The following is an 18,433-nucleotide window of genomic DNA, read 5'->3' on the forward strand; positions in this document are numbered from 1 at the left end:
AAACTGTGACATTCTCACCCTTTCTCTCAGTCATATGAACTCACATGCCCAGTTTCTCATTCTCCATAAATTACCTCTTAAAGTTGCAACAAGGAAAACCCAGCTGAGCCCAAACACCATGGTGAGTGTTCTGTGTTCTGTCCTGAGCAGAGACTGTCAACTCCTGGGAATCCCGAGCTGGGCTCCTGTATCAGAGCTGCAGGATCAGGGCTGGGCTGCTTTTCATGAGCAGAGGGGCCATATTTGCATTCCCTCCTCCTATATATTGAGCTCTGGGTTTGAATGGTGACATAAAAGACAATGCCTTAATGTGTTACATATGTAAAGTTGCATGTCTGTTAAGAATTACTTTGCATATTTGAGCCTCTGCCATCCCCACTGACCCATATGTTCCAGGAGCTGGGCACAGGACCTTAGAGAGTAAATGTTCATAAAAGGTCATTATTTAAAAATAGAGATAACTTTAAATGTCACAAGTATTGAACACACCAGGAGAATTTATGCTCATGACTAGAGGTAGCGTTAAAGCTGCAGAAGGTCCCTGTTCAGGTAAGAGGAAGTTCCATCTGGACCTATTTCTTTTAGAAAGGTATCAGAGTATGAACTAAGAATAAAGTGTGACCTCGAGCACATGGGCCCAGTGTTGGAGGAGGTCTGTTTGGGGCATTGGAGACAGAAGTGTGAAATGTACAGAGATGCACACAGTGCTCCTGGGACACATTTCATTTGTGGAGTTTGGTGCTGAATGTTCAGCATCTTCACTGCTCACCTTTGTTTTCATTTCCAAGACTTTGTGGTATAACCAGGTTCCACCATCGGGGGCATTGAACAATATCAGTCATGACTAGGTCTGCTTAGGTAATATGTAGGTCGAAATTGGGAAGTAAGTATTTTTAAATTATAACAATTTCATTATGATAAACCTTCATACCAATCACTAATGCAAAATAACAGAAAATAAATGAAATCATCATTGCTATGAAAAGTCTCATTTTCTTTGTTCATTGATTGCTAAGTAAATGAATCCATAAAATTGCAACTTCATCCTGGGATTGGTGGATCTAATTTTATATAAATCTGGTCAGGCATTATGGTTCTGTGTTATTTTCATCATCAGCATTTGTGGCTCTGTGGACCTGTGATGTACTTCTAATCAGTAATGTAAGAAACAGATCCATCCCTGGTTCATCAGAAGTAAATTTCAGAAGCTTGGTCTCCTTCATTTTCATCCAGTTTCATACATGAACATGACCCTGGAGAATGTTGTCACTTTTCCGTGTGAGACAGTTGTCATCTCTGCATGAAGTCATATGCTCTGTAGATCAGTGTTCAAAAGAAAAAAGGGACCCTCCCAGGTACATGGATGGTCAGATTAAGCAATCCTGGAGCCAGTATTTCCAGGTTTTTGTTCCTTATGATGTAATTTGTCCTCCTCACATAGCAAGTTCAAGTTGTTTTGTAACTTTTCTCAGAAATAGCCTCACATAGTCATATTCTTGGTAATATCAAAAAGAACTGATTTGAAAATTAACCCATCATTTTTAGTCAGTCATAGAACATGATATCCTCAGCTGTAAGATGATTAAATCTTACTATTTAGGACTAGGACAGACCTAGAGAGTATTATGCTGAATAAAAAAAAATCCATATGGGGTAACACAAATGCCATATGATTTCACTTATATGTGGAATCTAATGAAGAAAAAAAAGCAGAATAGAAACAGACTCATAGACCTGGATTTGGGAGCCTGGATGGAAAGGGAAAAGTGACAAAGTAGTACACTTTGACAGTTACAGGGTAAACACAAGGAGGTAAATCACAACACTCATAATAAAGTCAATAATATTGTAATAATTGTGTGCGGTGCAAGGTGGGTACTGGAAACACTGGCCATCACATCACAAACTGTAAGTGTCTGACAACTCTGCTGAAGGCTAGAAGATCAAATAATATAATGAAGAATGACAATTGGAATTGCAAAAGAAAAAAAGATTTAACCCAAATTCCAGGGTACCATAGGCAAGAGACATGGCTGAATTCCAGGGCTTTACTCATAGTTTTCACTTTTACTGTGAAAATTCCTAACTTCTTTAAGTTTATTAGAGACTCTCATTGAGAACCCTGGCCTAGCATTATTTCTCTGTTGGTCCCTACATCAGTAACAACTTAGGAAATGCTAATCAGGACATAGTATTTTTTTTAAGATTTTTTAAAATTTATTTATCTTTAGAGAGGAAGGGAAGGAGAGAAATATCAATGTATGCTTGCTTCTCCTGAGTCCCCTGCTGGGAAAGGGCCTGCAACCCAGGCATGTGCCCTGACTGGGAATCAAACCGCGATTGTGTGGTCCGCAGGCCCACGCTCAATCCACTGAGCTACACCAGCTGCTGCAGGACACAGTATTTTAATCTGACTTGCAGAAGGGCCTTTGTTGATCCTCCCAAAGATTTCAACTCTGTGGATGATTTACATTACACACATCCCATGCATACACCCTAGGGGTGTGTGGTTGTCACCAGCATGGATACCCACACAAAACTGTTGTGTGTCCCTCTGCCTCTATGTGCTGTCACCTATGCTTGGTGCTGTGAGCATGATGCCAAGTGATGGGTGATTCTCTCAGGGTACAGATAGACCCATATTTAACCTAGACCACCTCTTCTCATTTGCATATTCATGCGGAAGAATGTTTCATAGTGGAAGACATGACCGATGTGAGAGAAGACAGAGGACATAGGGACCATGCTCAGTGGGAGACTAAGGATGAAAAGTCCTAATCTATGTTGTAGGACAGGTGTCACCGACAAGGTCCCCGAGCTCTGTGCAGACATAGTTCCTCCCATGGAGGAACAAGCCCCTGTAGGACATGCTCCTTATTGTGAAACCGCCTTTGAGTTACACACAGACCACTTTTAGTCTTTAATGCTTGAAGGTCTCATTCCTGGATCAGAGTGGCTGCAAAATGCTGCATCTAGTGAGTTAACAAAACCTTCCTTGCATCTGGTTACTCAGAATTCAGGTCTAAAGAAGCCATGGAAATATGCTCACTGACTGCAGTTCTCATGTATTATTGAGTTTGGTAAATGTTCTGATAAAATAGGATATTTACAATCACCTCATGTGCAATCTTATTTTAGATATTTTCTGGAAAACAGAAAAACATAGGCCTTCAGAAGAAATTCCTCCCAGCTCCATCTGCACTTACATCTGGGAAGCATTCTTGACTTCGTATGTGCCACAAACCCCCTGCTGTTCCACACGCACCCTACAGGGGAGGGTCCTCTCTTCATTGACAGGATGTGGAATTCTCAGCATATCTAGTCCAAAATTATAGGCTGGGCTCTGACTTCAGAATTCTCCCTCAGGGACATTTTGTTCTTAGAGACCTCAGGATATAGAGAATTGGCCTTATTAAACTCTGCAGGGAGCCCCCAGACCAGAGCTCTGCTAAGCAACCAGGGGTCCAATTTCTGGATCTGCAAGATGCACTGATTCATCCAACACCCATGAACCCTCAATCCTTCAGGAGCTTGGAGTACACTGAGATCCTCAGGTTCCTTTGCCTGCAGGTTCCTTTTGAGTAGCCCTGCATGTGGTCCTAATGCCACTGTACTTCCAGTACTCAATAAATCACTTGTTCACAGTGATGGTTTTTATGGTGATGATCTACAGTTCTCCATTGCGCTCTGTTCTTAGCACATGTGTAGGTCCGCCACACTGACCCTAACCTAGCAAGTCCCCTGATTTGACAGAAAAAAAAGCAAACATCATTGACATACAGAATGGCAACTGTCCACTCTTTGTTTTTTTCCTGCTCTTCAAGAGCCTTGAACCTGAAGAATCCTGTGAGAAGGGTCCTGGCTTGTCTTCAGGAGGGTCAGAACCAGAGGACAATTTTTCTAGTCAGAGTAGTCAACACTGCCCCAATATGTGGGGAGATCACACTGTATAGAGTCCACAGGTCCCCATTCTCAGAGCTTACAACCAGGAGACCTGAAAGCAGACCTATGGGGGATGGGTGTCTCCAAAGAAGCAGAATCAGGTACTAAGGCAAGGACAGGGAACCCCGAAAATTGGCCCTGGCAACTTAGAGTCCCCTTTACACAGTGATAGGACTTTTTACACTATGCGCACTCGTGTATTCAGTGTCCCCTGGTATCCTGAGCACACCCTTCACTTCAACCCTTTTGTCTTTACAAAGACATATTTATGTATGGGGTTGCACTAGTTATATTTCTCTGAATCTCTCACACAACAATACCAGGAGGTGTCTGTATGCATATGTACATCCACATTCATCCAGATTGGAAAGAGGGTTGAAGGCATGAGATAGACCAATCCCATATTCACTTTGGTGGGAAAATTTTACAGGAAATATTCACTCCTCGACACCAGGTCTTGTAACCAAGGGTTTCAGTGTGGCAAAGACAAACCACTACAACGTTTTAAAATATTTATTTATTTATCTTTTAGAGGGGAAGGGAAGGAGAGAGGAAGAGAAACATCAATGTATAGTTGCTTCTCGTGCATCTCCTGCTGGGAACTGGCCCCTACTGGGAACTGGCCTGCAACTCAGGCATGTGCCCTGACTGGGAACCGAACCACAATCGTGTGGTTTGCAGGCCCCCCACACTTTTGGATGCAAAACTGAGTAGGGATGGAGTCAGTGGAAAAAACCCTCCTAGAGTCCCAGGCAGTTTTTCTTAAAGAAACCACACACAGACTTACTCATACTCAATTCCTCTGAACAACAACACCAGGGTAGTAGCTTGAAAGGCACCGGTGGCATACAGGGAAGAAATGAAGTGTCGAACATAACATCAAGGCAAGTGCTGGAGGGCAGCTTTTTCCCTGACAGAAAGTCAAATAGATTGTTATTTTTCTCTTCTCATACCTCCCTATACAGACCCATTAAGCCAGCATGCAAATGCCACATCAGAGACTCCATCAACCTCAATAAAAGTGTTTTTCCTGCACTGAAGTTCCCTAAGGCAACATGCCATTCAATGTACAGGTTCACTCAAGATATTAACAAGGTTTTTTTCCATATAAAGGCAGGTGTTAGGTCATGCTTCACAACATCCTGAAACCCTGATCATTTGTTAAGTGCCCAGAGGTCTGGTACTAGCATCCCCAGTGTAGGTTCACAGGTGGCTTCTCCTGGGACACTCCAAGCCCACCACAATAGCAGCCATCTGCAGACTGTTTTATAGCTAATTCAGTGTGTCCCCAGGCAGAACACAGGTGGGTCTGAACTTGGCCTGCACTACTCAGGAAACCCTAGAGACTGTACACCGAGTGGAGAGCTTCTGACATTATAGGAGCACAAATGCATATTCCCTTCTCAGATGATCCCCCACAGAGTTCAAAAGTGGTTGGTCACTGCTCATAGCCAATCCTTGCATCATACTAACATATGGAAATACCTCTCACTGAACTGCCAACAATAATCAGGACTCAGTTCCAAGAGAGGGTGTACTCAGTGCACTCAATATGTGCACCTCAATACCCAACTTTCATGATAGGGGAGGATATCCACCTGGCCCCTACAGAACAAATACTATGGTAGGCCACACTATCAAGACAGAGAGTCAAAGCAGCTCTATCTAGCACATGGAAACAAATAAAGAGAGGCTGCCAAAATTAGGAGACAAATAAATGAAAGTAGAAATCAAACCTCAAAAAAAAAACAAAAAAAAAACTAGTGACCAAAACGGAGATAAGCAATCTGTCAGATGCAGAGTTCAAAAAACTGGTTATAAGGATGTTCAAGGAATGTAGTGAGTATCTCAACATCATGGAAAGAAAGATCCAGTCAGAAAAGAAAAATATAGTAATGTAAATTAAAAAACAATTTACAGGAAAATGATAGTAGGGAGCATGACCCAGAATTCAATCAATGATTTGGAATATAAGGAAACAGCAAAATGGTGGCGAAGGAGGACGGAACGACTCCAGTCCTCGTAACCCTGGGAGAAAATCCTGGAAAATCTACTGAGGAAGAGCTCAGTCAATTCCTCAACCAACAATTCACCAGCATTTATGAAAATAAGAGACCAGAGATAGTGATGGACCTGACAGCAACAGGCCTTTGGGGTCTCAGGGACTCGAGTAAGGATGGAAATGGCCCGAACAGCGGCAGCCCTCAGACGGCGCATAACGCCGGCCCTGGAGCCATGGCTGCCTCAGCGATCAGGGCCCAGAGGCTTCTGTCTGTGCCCAGCGAGAGGGGTGTCCGCCACAGAGGACTCATTGGGAGCCAGGCACCTGTGAGTAAAGACAAAAGCAGCAGTAGCAGGGCCGGCTTCCCTTGGCCAGCCCATAACACCTTGGAGAGGCTGCTGCTGCCACTTTAAGGGTGTACAGGCTTCTCTCTGCTGCCAGTGCCACAGAGGACTCATCAGGAGCCCCATAGCAAGTGGAGCCTTGGGCTGGCTGTGGGGTCCTTGAAAGAGAGCTGGCTCCCTCCCTCCCCATCTAGGTGGGGCTGGGTGGCAGAGACTTATCTGCCTAGGTGTGCAGGGAGGGTGGCAAGGACAGGGGGCCATGTTCAGTTGTGATTTCTGTGGTCGCCAGCCCACCAGCCTGCCAGCCCAGGAAATTTGAGAGGAGCATTGTCCTAACCAGTCAGGTTGGGGATTGGGCTGGGCAGAGAGGCACACATTCTGGAGAAGTATTTACTGGAAAGTGGACTGAGGTGTTCTCCTGTGAAGGCAGCTTGACTTGCTTCTCACCCAGCCACAGGATTGGGAAGGACCAGTACCAAATCCCATGGGACCCAGGCAGCCTGATGGGTGGGCGGGCGCCCGCACGCCAGTCTGGTAACCTGTCTGGTGAGTGGGTGTGCGCCTGGGCCTACAACCCAGCCCACAGAGGGGTCCTGCCAAAACCAGAAGAAAGTAGATTGGACAGTTTGAAACCAACAGGGGATAATTTTTTTAACTTTTTTTTTCTTTTTTTAACTTTTTTTTCAGTAATCATATATATTTTTTTTAAATTTCTGGTTGCTGTATCGTTCAGTACTTTGTTCCTCTCCTTTCTTTTTTCCTGTTTTAGTCCTTCTTCCTTTCATCCCAAACTTATTGCTTTACCCACACTTCTTCTCCCCTCTTTGTTTGTTTGTTTGTTGCTTTCTATACCATTGTAAATATTTCAAAATACATCTATCGGGTCATAACCCACTTTAGAGGATCCTGAATTTTATTACTGTAGTGAATAACTCTACTTGCTTACACGTATTTTCTATTTACTATTCTTTACACTCACCTTACCTCCAAATCTGACCACTGGCAAACTCACTGCTTTCGAGATACAACTCACAAGACTTCCCTCCCCAACAAGAGACTTATCTTTGGTCTATTCCTTCTTAAAAGTTGGGTTGACGATTAGAGATAACACTACACATAGGCTAAAGTTCTTCTATCTCTTTTCTACCGGCTGTGACTGTAAGTATCATAAAGTGCTCTCCTGCTGTCATAAACCATTTGGCCTCCCACTAAAAATGATCACACATAAACAGAGAAAGGAGTAGGTGAAAGTGGAGAACATCAAGATATCTGCAGGAGACTGCAACACTGAATTCCACAGGTGTTCTACAACAGAAGTTCACATCATAAACGCAGGGAGTCAGAACAGATCAATTTAAGAAGTTGAAGCTAACAAGAAGAGTCTCATAAGCAATGGGAAGACAAAGAAGCAATGCCCAAGTGAAAGAAAAGGGGGAAGTCTCAGAAATAATGTTAGACGAGAGAGAGGGAAGTCATCTATCAGATATTGGATTCAAAGCACTATTTATCAGGAATTTCAAAGAGCTCACAATGAGCTACCAGAAACTACAGGGGAGCTAAAAGAAACTAGAGGGGAGGTACAATGAGCTCTCTGCAAATTATAGCAACATGAAAAAGGAAATAGAAACTATAAGCAAAGGCCAAGAGGAAATGAAGAATGCAATTTCTGAACGGAAGAACACAGTAGAAGGAATGAAAAGCAGGATCGATGAGGCAGAAGACCAGATCAGTGAGTTGGAAGACACAGAAAGAATCTCCCAGAAAGAGCAAGAAAGGGAAAAGAGGCTCAGAAAGAATGAAAAGGGATTAAGACAAATGCAAGACAATATGAAATGTAATAATATCTGAATAATAGGAATACCAGAAGCAGAAGAAAACAACAAGGGATAGAAAACCTATTTGAAAGAGTAATGATGGAAAATTTTCCTAATTTGATGAGAGAAAAAGTTATACGAATCCAGGAATCACAGAGAGTCCCATTCAAGAGACACACAAAGAGGCTCACGTCAAGACACATCATCATTAAAATGCCAAAATTCCAAGATGAAGAGAGAATCTTAAAGACAGCAAGGAAGAAAAGGGAAGTAACATACAAGGGAGACCCAATAAGATTAGCTACTGACTTCTCAATATAAACATTCCAAGCAAGAAGAGAATGGCAATGAACATTTCAAGTGATGAGAACCAGAGGTATACAACCAAGTCTACTTTACCCAGCAAGGCTCTCAATCAAGATAGAGTTTCCAAGGCCAAATAAAGAGTTTCCAAGACAAAAGAAGTCTAAAGGAATTTGCTTCCACCAAACCAGCTCTACAAGAAATACTAAAAAACCTTCTTTAAAGAAAGGAAGGAAAAGAGAGAGACAGAGAGGAACTCTGATACAAAAGTGGCAATGAATATGTACCTATCAATAATAACCTTAAATGTAAATAGACTAAATGCTTCAACCAAAAGACATAGAATAGCTGAATGGATAAGAAAACATGATCCACACATATGCTGCCTACAGGAGACTCTCCTCAGGACAAAAGACAATCACAGAATAAAAGTGAAAGGCTGGAAACAAATTTTCCAAGCAAATGGTCAAGAAAAAGAGCTGCGGTAGCAATTCTCATGTCAGACAAAATAGACTTCAAAAAAGGGCCATAAAGAGAGACCCAGAAAGTCACTGCATAATATTCAAGGGAAGAATCCACCAAGAAGACATTAACAGCATAAATATATATGCACCCAACATAGGAGCACCCACATATATTAAAAAAAATCCTAGAAGACTTCAAGAAAGATATTGACAGCAACACAATTATAGTAGGGGATTTTAACAACCCACTGTCAAAAATGGACAGATCTTCCAAACAAAATATCAGCAAAGATACAGCTGCCCTAAACAACACCCTAGATAAAATGGACTTGACTGATATATATATATATATATATATATATATATATATATATATATCCCTTCATCCCAAAGAAGCTAAATACTCATTCTTTTCAAATGCACATGGAACATTTTCAGAGATAGACCACATGATAGGATACAAAACAAGCCTCGACAAATTCAAGAAAATTGAAATCATACCAAGCATTTTCTCTGACCACAAGGGGCTGAAACTGGAAACCAACCCCACAGGAAAAACCCCAAAACACACAAAATCATGGAGACTGAATGGTATGCAATTAATCAACAAATGGGTGAAGATTGAAATTAGGGAAGAAATCAAAAAGTTTCTGGAAACAAATGAAAATGAACTGACAACAACCCAAAATTTATGGGACACGGCCAAGGCAGTCCTGAGAGGGAAGTTCATAGCTATACAGGATTACCTAAAGAAAATAGAAACATTTCAAACAAACAACCTAACCCGACACCTGCAAGAACTCGAAGAACGACAACAAAGACAGCCCAGAGAAAGTACAAGGAAGGAAATATACAAGATAAGAGCAGAATTAAATGACATAGAGCCTGAAAGCACAATTTGAAGGATCGATGAATCCACGAGATGTTTTTTTGAAAAGATAAACAAAATAGAAAAGCCTTCAAGTAGGCTCATTAAGAAAAGTAGAGAGAGGACCCTAATAAAAACAATCAGAAATGAAATAGGAGAAATTACAACTGATACCATAGAAATAGAACGGATTGTAAGGAATTACTATGAAGAATTGTATGTCAAGAAATTTGAAAACCTAGGTGAAATGGACAAATTTCTAGAAAAATATAATCTTCCAAAACTCAATGAAGAAAAAGTAGAAAGCCTGAAAAGACAAATAACAGCAAATGAAATTGAAGCATTAATGAAAAAATTCCCATCACACAATAGTCCTGGACCAGATGGTTTCACAGGAGAATTCTGCAAAGCATTTAAGGAAGGGCTAATCCTGATTCTTCACAGACTATTCCAAAAAATCCAAAAGGAGGGAAAACTCCCAAACTCTTTTTATGAATAGAGCGTCACCCTATTTCCAAAGCTAGATAGAGACACAACAAAAAAAGAAAACTTTAGGCCAATATCACTGATGAACATAGATGCTAAAACCCTCAACAAAATATTGGCAAATCACATCCAACAAAAAATCAAAATGATCATACACCTTCACCAAATGGGATTCATACCAGGGATGCAAGGATGGTTCAATATCCGCAAATCAGTAAATGTAATACATCACATAAAGAAAAGCAAAGACAAAAACCTCAAGGTCATATCAATAGATGTGGAAAAAGCTTTTGATAAGGTACAGCATCCATTTATGATAAAGATACTCAGAAAAGTGGGAATAGAGGGAGCATTCCTCAACATAATAAAGGCGATATATGAAAGACCTACAGCCAACATCATACTCAATGGGCAAATACTAAAAGCTTTTCCACTAAGATCAGGAACAAGACAATGTTGTCCCCTTTAACCACTTCTATTTAATATAGTATTGGAAGATTTAGCCTCGGCGATTAGGTAAGAAAAAGAAATACAAGGCATCCGAATTGGAAAAGAGAAAATAAAACTCTCATTGTTTGCAGATCACATGATAGTGTACATGGAAAATCCTATAGACTCTACAAAAAAAAAAAAAACTGCTCGAACTAATAAATGAATTTGGCAAAACAGCGGGATACAAAGTCAATATCCAGAAGTCAAAGGCATTTTTGTATACTAACAATGAATCAGCAGAAACAGAAATCAAGAAAAAATCCCATTTGATATAGCAAAAACAAAAAAATATATATATCTGGGAATAAATCTAACCAAGGAGGTAAAAGACCTGTATGCAGAAAACTACACAACATTGAAGAAAGGAATCAAGGAAGACACAAACAAATGGAAACATATACCATGTTCATGGATTGGAAGATTTAACATCATCATAATGTCCATATTACCCAAAGCAATTTCCACATTCAATGCAATACCTATTAAAGTACCAATGGCATATTTCACAGACATAGAATAAACATTTCAAAAATTTATATGGAACCATAAAAGACCCCAAATAGCAGCTGCAACGCTGAGAATGAAGAACAAAGTAGGAGGGATCACAATACCTGATATCAAACTCTATTACAAGACCACTGTAATCAAAACAGCCTGGTACTGGCATAAAAACAGGCACATAGACCAATGGAACAGAACAGAGAACCCAGAAATAAACCCAACTCTCTATAATCAATTAATATTTGACAAAGGAGTAAGTAACTTAAAATGGGGTAAACATAGCCTCCTCAACAAATGGTGCTGGGAGAACTTGACAGCTGCATGCAAAAAAAGGAAACTTGAGCACCAACTTACACCATACACCAAAATAAACTTAAGGTGGATAAAATACTTAAATGTAAGCCATGACACCATTAAAGTCCTGGAGGAGAACATTGGCAGGGAAATATCAGATATTTCACCCAGCACCATTTTTACTGATATGTCCCCTTGAGCAAGGTATATAAAGGAAAGAGTAAACAAATGGGATCTTATCAAAATAAAAAGCGTCTGTGCAGGTAAATAAAACAGCATTAAAATAAAAAGACAACCAACTGTATGGGAAAACTTATTTGCCAATGATACCTCGGAGAAATGTTTAATCTCCAAAATATGCCAAGAATTCGCAAGACTTCACTCTAAGAAGACAACTAACCCAATTAAAAAATGGGGAAAGTACTTGAACAGAACTTCTCCAAGGAGGACATACAGAGGATCCAGAGACACATGAAGAGATGCTCAATATCACTTGCTATCAGAGAGATGCAAATTAAAACCATAACGAGATACCACTTTACACCGATGAGAATGGCTATCATAAACAGAGCAATATACAACAAATATTGGAGAAGGTTTGGGGAAAAGGGGACTCGGGTCCACTGTTGGTGGGATTTCAGACTGGTACAACCATTATGGAAAACAGTGTGGAATTTTCTCAGAAAACTAAAATTGGACCTGCCTTTTGACCCAGCAATTCCACTACTGGGATTTTATCCTTAGAACCCTAAAAAAACAATCCCAAAGAACCTATGCACTCCAATGTTCATAGCAGCACAATTTACAATAGTCAAGAGTTGGGAGCAACCTAGGTGTCCATCAGTAAATGACTGGATCAAAAAACTATGGTACATATAGCGAATGGAATTCTATGCCGCAGAAAGAAAGAAGGAGCTCCTACCTTTTGCAACATCATGGATGGAACTGGAAAGCATTATGCTGAGTGAAATAAGCCAGATGTTGAAGGACAAATACCATATGATCTCACCTTTAACAGGAAGGTAAACAACAAAACAGGCAAGCAAGCAAAATATGACCAAAAACACTGAAATAAAGAACAGGCTGACAGTGACCAGAGAGGAGAGGGGAGGCAATTTCAGGGGAAATAGGAGAGGGATTTAGAGGATCGTATATAAAGAATACATGGTCAACAACTGAGAAGGGTGGAAAACGGAGGGAGAGAGAGCAAGGGAGGTGGGATGGGATCGGAGTAATAGACAGAAAACTGTACTTGAAAAATAATTCAATAAATTAAAAAACAAAAAAGAAACTACATATGGAACAAAAGACATGGGATGAAAATATTAAACTGATTTGTATAAAATAAATAAAAGGAGGAATCTCATTTAAAAAAATAAATATAAGGAAACAAGAAAACAAACAAAAAGCAGGCAACCAAAATGACCCAAAGAAAAAAGAATAGTGTAAGCAATCTATGGGACAACAACAAGCATTCCAAAATTTTCATTATAGGGATGCCACAGAAGAAAAGAGTAAGAAAGTGGAAATGTATTTGAAAAAAAAAGAAACACGTTTTTCCTAATATGGTGAAGGAAATAGACATGAAAGTCCAAGAAGCACAGAGAGTTCCAAAAAAGATGAATGCAAAGGGGCCCACTCTAAGATACATAATAAGTAAAATGCCAAATGTTAATAATAAAGAGAGAATATTAAAAGTAGGGAGAACAGAAGCAGTAAGTTACCTTTTCAGATATTCCCATAAAACAGTCACCTTCTCAACAGAAACTTGACTGGTAAGAATGAATTAGAAAGTAATATTCAAAGTCATGAAATGCAGGGAACAAGACTGTTCTACTCAAATAAACTATAATTTACCATCAAAGTACAAATAAATTGCTTCCCAAGATGTACATGCATGTTCATGGATTGGAAGAATTAACATAATCAAAATGTCCAGATCAACAAAAGCAATTCATAGAATAAATGCAATCGCTATTGAAGTACCAATGACATTTTTCAGATATGGAACAAAAATTTATATGAAACCATAAACAACCCCAGATAGCTGCAGTGATATTCAGAAAGAAGAATGAAGTAAGAGGGATCACAATACCTACTATCAAACTGTATTACAAAACCATTGTAATCACAATGGTCTGCTACTTTCAAAAGAACAGACACATATATCAATGGAACAAAACATAGAGCCAAGAAATAAACTCAAGTCTCAATGGTCAATTAATATTTGACAAAGGGGGAAGAAGCATAAAAGGAGTAAAAAAGCCTCTTCAACAAATGGTGTTGGGAGATCTAGACTGTTACATGCAAAAAAGAAAAGAAAAAAGAAAGGAAGAAACTCAATTGCCAACTTACACCATACACAAAAATAAATTCTAGGTGGATAAAAGACTTAAATATAAGTCATAACACCATAAAAGCCCAAGAGGAAAACACTAGTAGGAAATTCTCAGACCTTCCATGTAGCAATATTTTCACTTATATGTCCCCTACAGCAATGGACATAAAGGAAACTATAAACAAATGGACCTCATCAAATTAAAAAGCGTATGCATGGCTAAAGAAATCAGCATTAAAAAGAAAAGAGAACCCCCATAAGGGAAAACATATTTGCCAAAGATTCCTTCAGACAGGGGTCTGCTCTCCAAAATATATAAAGAACTCACATGACTCCACTCAAGAAAGACAAAAAAAATTAAAATGTGCAAAAGACTGAAACAAACAGTTCTCCAAGGAGGACATTCAGAGGGCTCAGAAACATATGAAAAGATGCTCAGCACCACTGCCCATCAGAGAAACTCAAAGTGAAACCACAATGAGACACCACTTGTCACTGCTGAGAATGGTCATCATAAACAAATCAACAAAGAATTGTTGCAGAGGATGTAGAGGAAAGAGAACCCTACTGCACTGATGGTGGAAATGAAGACTGGTGCAGCCACTGTGGAAAAGAGTATATCATTTCCTTAGAACACTAAAACTGGAACTGCCTTTTGACCCAGCAATTAATCTGCTGGGATTATATCCCAAGAACCCTGAAACACCAATCCAAAATAACCAATTTAGCCCTGGCTGGTGTAGCTCAGTGGATTAAGCATGGGCTTGTGAACCACATGATCATGGTTCGATTCCCAGTCAGGGCACATGCCTGGGTTGCCGGCCAGTTCCCAGCAGGGGACTCATGAGAGGCAACCATACATCGACACTTCTCTCCTCTCCTTATCTTCTCCTCTAAAGATAAATAAATAAAATCTTAAAAAAAAGAAAAAGAAAAAAGCCAAAGTGATTATGTTAATTTTTTCATATTTAAAGCAAGTAGACATACAGTATGCTTTATGTTTTAATTGTTCACTTTCCTAAATGTATAAAGATTATTAGGAAACACAGTTACTGATTAAAAAGCAAGTACACCATGGTGAACTGTGGTTGTGGAAATAAAGAAGTTATAATTTTGCACAAAAGTATGTGAGTGTGTCACAGTGTGTGACTCTGCATGTGTCACTGTATGACAATGTGTTGCTGTGTGACTATATGTGACTGTGTGACCAACTGTGTTGTGATTCTCTGTGTCACTGTGTGTCATTGTGTGTGTGATGGTGTGCAAGACTATAGTGTGAATGTGTGTGTGACTGTGTATACTAGTCTCGTACTAAGCAAACAGGAGCGATGCTTTTCGCTCTATGCTGGCAGATATATTCACTCTGTACACATTTTTGCCTACTGAAGAATTTAACATGAAACTTATTTATAATTGGAAAAAAGTTGTCTGTTTCTGTCTAGAATGTCTTTTAATTAAACATGTGCCCTGTCTGACCATTATGATCATAGACAGGGCCTGTTGAACTTCAGAGCCAGTGAGGTGGGATTCCCTGGACTGCTCCTAGAATCCAACATGCTCCCAATGAAAATCCCACCCACAACAAACCTGAAACACTTGGGTCCCACATGAAAGAGAGTGAGTTTGATGAGGCACATCTCAGGCCTCAGACTCCCAAGTCCCCGGTGTGGTGTTAGCACCGCTTCCTGAAGAAGAGAGGGGCTCCTCCTAATGATAGATGTGGGAGATCCTATTTGTGGAGCACTGAGCTCACAACCTTACCTGGAATCCATGTGGAGATCAAAATGACAGCTGAGGCCCAGGAGCCCTCACCTGATCAGGCTCATCAGCAAATGGAGGGCCCATGGTGTCTGGGCCCAGGACATGGATGGGCACACAGAGAGTCAGACATCATGTGCAGCTGTGTCCACTTGAGATATGGGTGTAAACCTGCACACAGAGACAAATCCACCAACCAGATGCCTGCAGAGCTCAGTGTCATGTTTGAAAAGACAGCAGGCAAAGGCATGTATACCAATGTGTATCTTCAGACATATTTTTCAACAACTGAGCCATTTATTAAAAATTAGCAAATGTTATAAAGAAACACATTAAGCCTTTACTTTTCCATAAAAGTCATGCCAGTACTAAGAGTAGAACGTCCCTTAGAAACATGCATATAAGTATGCAAACATGAAATTACAAAGCACACACACTCACAAAAACAAAAATTGTATGTTCAGATAAAGCACACAGTAACATCCACCAACACAGAGATGCACATATTAACTGACGCACTACAACACAGAGTAGCAGTTGCACACACAATACAAGGTTAGGATGGAAGGTATGCATGCAGGAGTTTTCTTCTCAAAGAGAAGAATTATAGGCTGATTCAATAATCTTTTTTCCAGCCTCTCTCTGCACCTGCTAACCTGATGGCCCCAGATGTCCAGTGTCCTGAGAACCCCTAGAGACCAACTCCACCTTTGCCCCCTAAAGGTGGATTTTGGTGTCTGGGCTGGCACTTTCTCACTCCATTAGTGTGGCCCAGTAATCTAGGGCCATGTCCTTGGTGGTCATGGAGTTCATCTGCAGGGAGATACTGATGCAGAATATCATCCTGGGTCAAGAGTCTGCTTTGTAATAAAATTTGGGGTGGGGTATGTACTAGTCCTGGCTTTCATCCTTGCAGCTTCTGTATGGGGTTCACCAGCCCTGAGCCTGACTTGTGCAGCTCACCTTGGACAGAACACCTGAGGACAAGGGTAGCACATTTAGTAAGAAATACTGCACCATTCAGCCTTTTTACATTCACTACCTAAGGCTCTCAGAATTAGTTTAAATCAATGAGATCTCCAAGCATGCTATGCTCATGATGCATTCTTGTCCCTGGGGTCACAGCTCTGGTGACAGAGAGGGAAACACAGGCTTTCTAGTGGGCTGCACCTCCCCAGGGACTGGTTCTCATTGATGCCCTTGCTCTGTGGGCTGTGGGAGACTCAAAATACAGAATGCCTCATTCATGTGCACTCATCACAGAGAGTCACAATCATGTGTCAGCAAATTGACATGAGTAAGCACCCAAATGCACTCACTCACACTATCCCACACAACTTCAAGCAGCTTAGGAAGGAGGCCTGTTCCCAGATTCCTGTGGTGCAGCTGAGAGCAGATCCTCAGGGAACCAGAGTGGCTGAACCCAAATTCGCAGGAACATCCAGATTCCTGCTGCTGGGGATGATGAGTGTTCTCTTATATAGCAGGGCTCTGCAGAGTGATTAATTTAGGGATGAGTGACTTAAAGGTGTTGATATGGGGAGATTATTAATTCCCTGTTTGAGACATAAATGCAATCATGTGTCCTTTTCAAATGGAAACTAAAGAAAATCAGGGTTTTGAGGAAAATGGCGGCGGAGTAGGACAGAGCGACTCCAGTTCTCATACCCCTGGGAGAAAATCCTGGCAGATTTACTGAAGAACAGCGCAATCAATTCCCCAACCAACAATTCCCCAGCATTTATGAAAATAAGAGACCAGAGATAGAGACGGACCTGACAGCTACAGGTCCTTAGGGTCTCAGGGACTCAAGTAAGGACAGAGGCAGCCAGGATGGCTGCAGCCGTTGGCCAGCGCATAGACCTCAGAGCCGCAGCTGCCACAGCAGTCGGAGCCCACAGGCTTCCTTCCATCTGTGCCCACAGGCTTCCTTCCATCTGTGCCCAGCAATAGGGGTGCCTACCACGGAGAACTCATCTGGAGTGCGGAAACCCTGAGTAAAGTCAAGGGCAGCAGCGGCAGGACAGCAGGCATTGGCCAGCTCATAGAGACCTCAGAGCCAAGGCTGCCGCTGCGTTAGGGGTATAGAGGCTTCCATCTGTGGCCAGTGCCACGGAAGCTCAGCACCCAGTGGAACATTGGGCCAACTGCTGGGTGCTTGGAAGAGCTGGTTCCCTCCCTACGCATCTAGGCGGGGCCAGGTGGCAGAGACCTATCTGCCTAGGTGTGCAGGGAAGGTGGCAAGGACAGAGGGCCATGTTCAGTTGTGATTTCTGTGGTCGCCAGCCCACCAGCCTGCCAGCCCAGGAAATTTGAGAGGAGCATTGTCCTAACCAGTCAGGTTGGTGATTGGGCTGGGCTGAGAGGCACGCTTTCTGAAGAAGTATTTACTGGAAAGTGGACTGAGGTGTTCTCCTGTGAAGGCAGCTTGACTTGCTTCTCACCCAGCCACAGGACTGGGAAGGGCCAGTATTAGATCTCTTGGGACCCAGGCAGCCTGTCGGGTGGGTGGGCACCCATACCCCAGGCTGGTAGCCTGGCTGGTGAGTGGGTGTGCGCCTGGGCCTACAACCCAGCCCACAGAGGGGTCCTGCCAAAACCAGAAGAAAATGGATTGGACAGTTTGAAACCAACATGGAAGGAGGTTTTTTTTTAACTTTTTGTTTTAACTTTTTTCAGTAATCGTATATTTTTTAAATTTTATTGCTGCTGTATTTCAGTACTTTGTTCCTCTCCTTTCTTTTTTCCTGTTTTAGTCCTTCTTCCTTTCATCCCAAACTTATTGCTTTTTCCTCACTTCTCTTGCCCTTTTTTGTGTTCCGCTGTT

Source organism: Sturnira hondurensis, unplaced genomic scaffold (assembly GCF_014824575.4).
Source record: "Sturnira hondurensis isolate 20B ecotype Veracruz unplaced genomic scaffold, ASM1482457v3 Scaffold0010581, whole genome shotgun sequence".
In the NCBI taxonomy this organism is placed as follows: domain Eukaryota; kingdom Metazoa; phylum Chordata; class Mammalia; order Chiroptera; family Phyllostomidae; genus Sturnira; species Sturnira hondurensis.